Here is an 8,468-nt window from a genome sequence, read left to right as displayed (position 1 = left end):
CTGATGTCCATTGAAGAGGATGGATAGGGCTCATGATTTTCTGAGAACCTCACGTCCTCCACAGATGTTACCATCCTGTATGAATTTCAAACCAAGCCATTCCATTACCCGCTGCTCCCACCGCACCCTTGCTCAGCCAGTTAAGAAACTGAGATTACACCATGTCTGCCCTGAGACAGCTTCCAAGTTCCCCTTGTAAGTCCACACAACAAGTAAGCAGCAGATTGACTTTAAGTTGGCTCTGCTGGCTTTCCAAGTGCCTAATGGAGCTGGTCCTAGTGGGATATGAATGTTTGCCCCAGCGCCTCCCGCTGAGGAGCGGTGCTCCCCCAGCCTGCAGGGACTGCAGGTACTGCCTGAGGCACGGCGGGAGCTGCAGTGCTGCTGTGGTGAACCCCAGTGTACAGAACTTGTTTGCCCATGGCATCAGGCTTAGTTCATCCTCCACTCCAAGCAACACCTGGAAACATGTGTTTTCCAATGGTATTCTGACTATGAACAGGCTGTACTCAAACCATCTTTCTTGGATTGTTTTTCTTAAAACTTTCTGTTTGTTGTAGCCAGCCTCTAAAGGTTGAACACATACCCCTCTACTTGAAACAAGAGGAGGACTGCAAGGATTTTAACCCTGAGGATCAAAGAGCCCCTCCTGAAAGCCATCAGACTGCTGCTGAATGTGCACCTTGGGAAGGGATGCTCTGGGATGCAGGATGCTGTGTCCTACAAGTCTGGATCTCTGATGGTCCAGATGGAGATGTGCTGAAATGCACCACAACTCCTCCTACCCACACACACTCTTTCCAAATGAAGGCAGCATAGGGAAGAAATAGCAGACGCCACAGCCTTGACTTCATGTGTACCCAGAACACCATTTGGGTGTGTACGTGAGGCTAGAAGTAAGTATTTCTGACCCCAGAGTTAGATGTCTAATTACTAGCAACTGTGAAATAGGAGTCTGTGTCCATGAGAAGTAGAGTTCAGATCCAGCAGGAGCTTGGAAATGGGAGCAACAACCAGTCAGAGGAGCAAAATTTTGCCTTCATAAGACAAAAAAGCTCCTGGCTCCCAGCTGATCTCCTTGCTTCCACTGAGATCAATGATCACTCCATCTCTGGGAACAGCAGGTGAACGCAGCGAGGGGCTGCAGGCTCCAATCTGTGTCAGCGAGGCAGGCAATTAGCTGAACACGCTGGCCTGCAAAGCACAGCTCCTACACCAGCCGCCTTTTAGGAACCCTGTGGTAACAGCCACTTTGCTGAGCTTCTGGAAATACTCCAGATGCAGACTGTTCCCCCCAAAGCAGCAGAACTCCCGTGCTTAGTTTTGCAATCTTAATGCGCTTTTAGATCAGAATGAAATGGCTGAAATTGTCTAGATTTAAAAAAAAGGAGAACAACCGTAGGATAACCTGAACCCAGCTCTTGCCCCAAAATCCATGACATTGGGTTGAACTGCTGCCCCACCTGGACTATCAACAGCGCTGGGGTTCAGCTGCCTCACCGGCCTGACAGTTGAGACCATCATGAAGAAGGTACAGAAGACTGTACCAGGCCCATTTCTCAGATACTTGCTAAGAGCAGAGCAAAGGTGAGACACAGTTGCCTGAAAACAGAGATGAGATGCAGTCGCGGGGTGTGCATTATTGACTGGAACACACAAGATGCGGGCAGGCTCCTTGGCAGGCATCGCACACACAAACAGCACATTTCTTAAAAGCACGGGAGGCAGCCACATTTTCATAGACTTTCTCCCTGTCCTTTTTAAATCTTCCTTCAAATAAGAGGTCACCACAATTCCTTTACCCTGAGCCTCGTTCTTGCAAATATCTATGTCACTTAGATTAAAAGAAAAAGTAGGAAAAGGTAGGCTACAAAAAATGAGCTGGAAGTGATCCCCTACCAAGAGGGATCACTGGTTTTGACCAGATTCTGCCAGCTCTTTCATTATGAGGATTTTCTCCACATTTGACACTGCATCACTAGAGAAGGGGAGTAAAGGGAAGGCAGCAATCAAAATAATAAACAATTTTGTGCATGCTAAAGAAAGTGTCCTTTAAATGACAAGAAAAAGATAATAATGTGTTTTCTTTTGTGCTCATAAAATCAAGTATTTTCACACTAGGCCAGTATTAACATTTTTAAAAAGATTTAAAATAGACAACCAGGTTCTGTAGTTAAGATGGGAAAACATTTTAAATTGGAAATGTGAATTTAATCCCCTCAATTAAATGCAAAATAGTTAAATGCTTAACCTGATTACTGCCAACTGCAATTTCCTATAACAAGGGTAGAGCAGTTCTTATAGGCACATAGTTCATATGAAACCAGCAAAGATTCAGGTGTAGAAACTGCAGCTTCATCTATGTATACAGCCACTTTGCCCCTTCACACAAATTACAATCGGAAAATTTCAAATACAATTTTTTACACGGCATTAATTTTTTTTTCTTTTTTCCCTTCATGTGGACTAGCTGGTAACTGCATTATTAACAGCAGATATGGCAAACCAACACATTTCCACCCAGTAGAGTCATATGAGGCATCTGACATCTGAATTAAAGAACGCAGGAAAATTCTTCTGAAAAAACTGAAGACCAGTCTCACACAATGTATCTGCTCGTGAATAATTATCTTGTATGTCTATCTAGCTCTACCTACATATATACACACAGACTTACTATGTATCTAAATTCTCTGTATATGTCCTTGAGTTTATGATGCATTTTTGTTGCGCTAACTTTTTACAGTGATTTTGCTATACCCTTTAGGACAAATCCTGTTCCCAGTTACGATGACGTGAATTATTACAACTTTGCTGCAACCCAAGTCTATGCAAAAATCTCTTTTTCCTTTCAGAACTGCTTTTTTGTGTGTGTGCATAAAATGCCTCTACGCTGTGAGGCCAAGATGTAGGCACCGACTGGCAACTGAGCTTCAGGGAAGTTGTGTGGACTCACAAGGCCATCTTCTCACACGTTAGGAGAAAGCAGCAGAGCGAAAGACGCTGGTTGCTGGCCTACAGCCATGCAGTATATTCTGAATTCCACCTCAGTCCATTTTAGGAAGTGTTCATTATAAATTAACCTCCTCTACAATCTCTCTACTTTGAACTGCTGTTCACTTCATAAGTAAAACTGTATCTACAGAATGAAGTTTTATTTTTATCTGACTTCTTCCTTAAAAGCTGCATATTCTAATTTCCTCCTCCTCCCTCCGTGGCTGGCAACAGACCAGCTCTTTCATTATATGTGGAGCGCAGAAACAGCCCACTGAACCTTTCCCAGACCACATTGCCAGGACTTAAACACTTTGAAAAAATCAAAATACTTATTTAAAACTAAATTAATTTCCATTTGTAATACAGCTTTCCACTGCTAACGGCAGGCCTGATCTCTGCAGAAATAATTCATTGGGAGAGAAGCAGGACAAAAAGGCTGAGACAGATGAATTCATCCCGTTTCCAGGCACTTTGCTAGAGCCATCTCTGGCAGCAGCAGTCATGCTCGGCTCCCTGCATAGACGGCCAAAGGAAGACAGGACAAGCCAGAGGGTGATTCTCATCTTAATGTTGGCCGAGGAGATCTTCTTTCCCTCCTCTCCTGTAAGCAGATGGAAACTAGGCTGTCTGGGGCTGTAATTAAGCACATCAGCATGGAGGAAGCAGAGAAGAGAGATTTGTATCGGAGAAACTCCCTGGTTGGACCTTCTGGCCTGGCCTGAGCCAGCATACCATCAGGCACTTACGAACAGCACCTACAGGTCCAGGTTGGATGTATTTGTGGGCAAGAGGTTCAAGGGAGGGAATTCTCAGATAAGAATCATCCCTCTTCTCTGTTTACCCCAAATTTCATCATCTTAATAATGTAATAAACACTGTACAAGAGGCTTTCTCTATGTCTTTAAGATCAACAGATACATACAGGGGGAAAAGGTAAACAGAGTAAGCCAAATGTTGCTGAGTTACCATGTTCTCAATAAAATCTCTGTCAGCTATTACAAACTAGACCCTCAGCATTTTTAAAAATAAGAGCAAAGTGCCAAGTGCCACGTCTCTTTTTTATTTCCCCTCCCCGCAATGAAAAGCATAGGATATTCTAATTTCTGATGTCACCAGTGCTCTACACTAAATCCCATTGTGGGGATGCCTTGTCTTGTCTTCTAACACTCTGGCAATGCCTATGCTCCCCCCGTTTGCTGAGATTGTTTTGCACAGATTACCTGTTCTAATACCACTTTTGGACTAAGTCCTAAAAGAGAGTGGACTGTTCTCTTGGAGACGACAAATTACTGGGTCATGATTTCCAGACTAAAGTAATATATCAGAAGTGAATGGTGTTTCAAAGGAGAACTTTTTCAGCATTATCTTCATAGTCTGCTTCTTTGGAGAAGCAGAATATTAATTTGTGTATGAGCCAAAACAACTCTTTGAAGTAAGATGAGGCAGTAGGTGCCAGAACGATCTTGTTCAGTTAATTGCAATTTATCTAAAAACACAATAATCTCCTTGCAAATTTCCAAGATTATATCCTTCACTTGAGTTACATTATTTGTTCAAGAAGGGTGTACTAGTTGGCTTTTATTCTTCCTAACACAATTATTTTTTATTTTGGAGAAAATAATCTTTGTACAACTAGGCTGCTGTTGCAGTGGACACACTAGGAACACTTTTCCTACTCTGTGCCATGACGACAAGGATATACAAATCCATCTAATACCAAAAAGTGATTTTTTTAGTCACCTCCGCACATATTATTATCAATAGGCAGAGACTTTCATTGCTACAGGAGATCCTCACAGAGCAAGCGTTATCTGACTTCTTTTTGATGTCTGTGGTGAACACATCAGTCTTGGGATGACTTCTTCTTCTAGGAGAAAACCTTTAGCATCCTGACATAAGTCTCCCCTTTTGGTCTAAGCAGGGTGAAATGGCTCGGGCAATCTGCTAAGACTGGCAGACCACCAGAAGATGATCTTGCTCACTTCAAAGTTTTTAAAGGTAAGTTGTTTTCCAAGAAGACAGAGTGGGATTTCAGCACCACCTTGCATGCTTAGAGGAACTGTGTCAGGTCTCTGTCATTGGCCTCTGTCATTGCATGGCTAGTGATATATGAGATAGGAATGGAAGTTGGTCAAGTCTGCATTGCTTTTACCCACAGGGTACCGATGTCCAACACACCTTTTCTTTAAGGGCTATCACCCTTGAGATGCCTGTCGACCAGGACATGCCCCATCCCCAAGACAAACCATCTGTCCAGACCCAGCTGGATGGAGTATCCCCCAGAAGGCATTGGACTGATGCTTCTAAAACAGGGCACAATTTTCTTCTGAAGGAGAGACAGCTATTGGAGGTGGTGGTGAAGAGGATTAGTTTGAGAAGACTTACGAGGTCTTAAATAGGAAGGTAAACAGTTTTGGACAAGACCTATCATCCTGGAAAATGGCCTTCTTCTTAGACATTCTCTCAAATTTGTACAAATCAAGAGCTATAAAAACAATCTTCCATACAAATTTTTTAATGGAAATAATTGCAATATGAATAGAGGTAATTTTGCTAGCTAGCCTCTACATAAACAAAAAAGCATCAGCCATCTTTGTTCATTCACTGTATTTTTTTACAGCTGCCCTAAGATTTAAAATTTGTCTTCAGTTTAATTTATGATATTGAGATTCAAGACTAATCTTAAACCTTCAGATTCAAGATGAATTTTAATACTGATTTCTACTGTAAAGTATGTGAGAGATCTACAGAAAAACACTACATTTCCATTTCTCAATCAATAGTCTCTTATTTGATGCCATTTAAAAGCCTGATGGCAACTTTTAGCTTTGAAGCAGTTATTATATCACTGGGTGGATGCATATACTGCACGCTGCATGCAGTAAATATGTAAAAAGGAAGTAATTTTAAATCTGTCTATGAATCCAACATCAATTGCCGATATAACATCTTCCTACTTTGCCTACCCCCAAAACATGAGCTAAATTACAACATGAGTTGATCTACATCAAAAGATAGGGAATATGTTAACTCTGTGTGTCAAATTAAGATTAATATGTAATATCTTCAAGTACTGTAATACTACTTGAAATAAAATTTGGCAGTCTTTTCTGGGATAAATTTAATGCATATGTTCTATTCCACCCTATCAAGCACAGGGAGAAGTATAAATGTTTTTTATTTCAGAGATAACTGAAGGAGAACTAGCCAAACTACAAAAGACATAGGAAGTCAAACAACAACAAAAAGATCCTTTGAATCAATTGGTAAGATAAATATTAAGTCTTTGACAAAAGCCTTATCTAAACATAGAATAGACAAAATCAGAGTTACAGGAATCTAAAAATGTCTTTAAGAGCAGAATAAGCCAAGCAGATGTACTGCTAGTTTCTAAAAACAGCTGAAAAAGGAAATTACAGTACAGTTTCCACAACATCACACATTGCTTAATTTTCTCAAGGAAAACAGACAAATAGCAGATCTCTTCATAAAAGAGTGACACAGTGGTCAGACTGAAGTCCCAATGTCTTTTTCAGTTCTAACAAGTATCAGTTGCTTTAAATAAGTAATTCGCTTCTCACTGTGATGGTCTGTTTCACCTGAGTCTTTGTTTTCTGAGCCCATATGCTTCAGACTTCTTTTCCAGTGAGATTTAGATGGATGCCCAGAGCTGACCTCCCAGAACAGTTACATAAACATTTGGATGCGAGTGGCTACTCTAACGATAATGCTGATACCCACAAACAGTTGGATGAGGCATGTTTATAATGAAGGCTCATCTCTTTTTTGCTTGCTTGTAAGCAGTTTCTTTTATGTTCTGTTATTGAAGTATATGTGTCGACTGACTTAAGAGGACAGCCTTGTAAATTAGATCTTTGATCTCAGGAGTTTATCTTTGCAGCAAGGAAAAGTGAATTGAATTGGCTGAAAGAACTAAGCCCTCTCTTGTCTCTGTTCTACAGCTGCTGCATCCTTCTGGGGTCATCATAACTTCCACTTCCACCACTCGATAGTCTCTTTTGCTACAGAATTGAAAAAGGACTTCTCCTACATCTCATAAGCTGCAGTACTACGCTGAAAGGTTTACAACTCCTGGTTTACTATACAAACCATGCAGCGTGATCAGACTGTTCTGTTTCTATAGAATTGACATATTTGACAAACCACTGAGCTGTGATACAGCAAAGCTCTTTGACCTACCCTGACACCTCATCAGAAAGTACTTTAATAGAATACTTTTTTTTTTTTTAGTAAAACAGTCTAGAAAGACTACTGCATAGAAAGCTGTAGACTGAAAAGAATTATCTGCTCTGAGATGTTGAAAGGAGTATGTGATCCATCATTACTCTCCCATTATTTATGTTAATGTACAGAGGCATTAGCATTAGGGACCATTGTGCTATTTACTACACGTACACAAAAAAAAGACTATGGGGTGTAATACTGATTTACTTCCTGATTCAGATCACCAATATGATAGTGTCATCGTATTCCTACCACCTGCACTTAATTTAGTTTCCATATTTTCATTACTGCCAATGTTAGCTACTACAGAAATGTTAAATCAAAACTGTTTACATGTCTTTCCCCCACCTGCCTTAGTTTTATATAATTTTACTACTTATTTTTCCTTCTATGCTACTAAAAGAAGTAACACACACATGAGAACCTCACCATTTCATAGCAGGTACATACCTGTAAGAAACTAATATTTTTAACGGCCTCAAAGTAATTTTATGTAGAATAGCCAGGCTTAGTCATAATCTACTGCACTCACCATAAAGGCAGAAAAGCTTTCCATTAAGATGTTATGCTGAATGCTTAAAACTATTTATACATGGAGGAAAAAAATTCTCCACTGCATGTGCAGGAGAATTAAAACAGTCTTTCTCATTAGCAACCTACAGTGCAAAGAAAAACTTCACACCTATATGTAGAACCTAAAATGTGTGCTCCGGAACTAAACAGACAGTGAGATGCCATGTCTATAAGATCAGGTTTACTTCTTACACTGCTGACATCTGAAAACGGTGAAATTCTGAACTAACAAAAATCTCAGTTTCATTCTACAGGCAGTAACACTTCCAAGTTAACTGTCAACACAATGGGAACAAGGTAGTGACTTTTCTCTCCTTCCGTTCAGCATGAACACTTACATTTCTTCTTTTGGATGGCTGTGATTCAGACAGAAGGAAGGCTAAGAAAGAGTCTATGGGAACAGATCCCTTTTGCAGAATGAAGCCCAGGTCTCTTTTCAGAAAACAGTCTCATCTCTGTGAACTATGTTGAAAATAAAGAGATTTCATCATATGTAAACATATTTACATCAAAGGATGTAAATATCTAACTGGTAAAGAAAGAACATGGTCTCAGTGGAGGATACAGAGAGGTAACTTCCCTGCTTTCCTTGGTTTATGGAATCCGACATATTGATGGGAAGAAATCAGGCCTAACATACCTCTTTCTAACTT

Source organism: Falco rusticolus, chromosome 4 (assembly GCF_015220075.1).
Source record: "Falco rusticolus isolate bFalRus1 chromosome 4, bFalRus1.pri, whole genome shotgun sequence".
Classification (NCBI taxonomy): domain Eukaryota; kingdom Metazoa; phylum Chordata; class Aves; order Falconiformes; family Falconidae; genus Falco; species Falco rusticolus.
Note: the sequence above shows the minus strand (reverse complement) of the source record.